Here is a 789-nt window from a genome sequence, read left to right on the forward strand (position 1 = left end):
CTGCTAGTTGTTTTTTCTCATATTGTCTAGCGTACCTTTGCAGTTGGAGATCTATTCCTTCCAGTTGTTGAATGACTGCATCCAAGTCCACTTTGATTTCTTGGTCAGATATATCTGCTTGTTCTTGGCTGACGTCCATGCCCAGATTGTCAAAGAACTTCTCAGAAGGGACCGTTTCCTCGAGAAATATGTGATCTCTTTTAGCCAAAAATATCACATTAGAACACCTTAAAACTACTAAATATTTATCAATAAATAACCAGAAATAACAAAGTTATTCAATTTATATATTTATTTATTTATTTTGAGGTCAATAATCAAGAATCCACATATTATATATGTTTTCTGGTGTGGGAGGAAACTGGAGCACGTGGAGTAACCCCATGGTGGAGAGGGGAGAACATCAAACATCACAGGGCACATAGAAACAAACATCATTCATACACATTCACACTGAAGCACAATTTAGAGTCACCAATTAACCTGCATGTCTTTGGACGGTGGGGGGAAGCCGGAGCACCCGGGGAGAACATGTAAACTCCACACAGAGACGAAGACGACCGAGGTTCAGACCCTGGACCATGGATGACCAAGGTTTGAACCCTGGACCTTCTTGCTCTGAGGTGACAGTGCTAACCACTGCGCCACTGTGCCGCCCCTCTTTCAGTTAGTGGTTTGGTATTTTTAGGTCAATCTGAGGAGAAAATCCAACTCCACACAAAAAGAGTCAGGCCCAGGAATCGAACCAGCACCTTTTTGCGTGAGGCTGAAGTTTCATCCATATGCTCG

At 42.6% G+C, this 789-nt stretch overlaps 2 protein-coding genes and 1 long non-coding RNA gene across 4 annotated transcripts in view; 1 reads left to right on the plus strand and 2 right to left on the minus strand.

Moving 5' to 3' along the window:
* Window positions 1-789, minus strand: part of LOC123980185 (zinc finger protein 260-like) — a 672464-nt gene that overhangs the window by 661634 nt on the left and 10041 nt on the right. The window lies entirely within an intron of this gene.
* LOC123980179 (zinc finger protein 271-like) overlaps window positions 1-789 on the plus strand; it is a 342908-nt gene that overhangs the window by 276471 nt on the left and 65648 nt on the right. The gene's annotated exons all lie outside the window — the stretch shown is intronic.
* Window positions 532-789, minus strand: part of LOC123980246 — a 2181-nt gene continuing 1923 nt past the window's right edge. Inside the window, exon 3 of the long non-coding RNA XR_006827426.1 lies at window positions 532-609. This is a non-coding gene — a long non-coding RNA (uncharacterized LOC123980246). The remainder of the gene's footprint in view (window positions 610-789) is intronic.

Source organism: Micropterus dolomieu, linkage group LG12, assembly GCF_021292245.1.
Source record: "Micropterus dolomieu isolate WLL.071019.BEF.003 ecotype Adirondacks linkage group LG12, ASM2129224v1, whole genome shotgun sequence".
Taxonomy (NCBI): Eukaryota; Metazoa; Chordata; class Actinopteri; order Centrarchiformes; family Centrarchidae; genus Micropterus; species Micropterus dolomieu.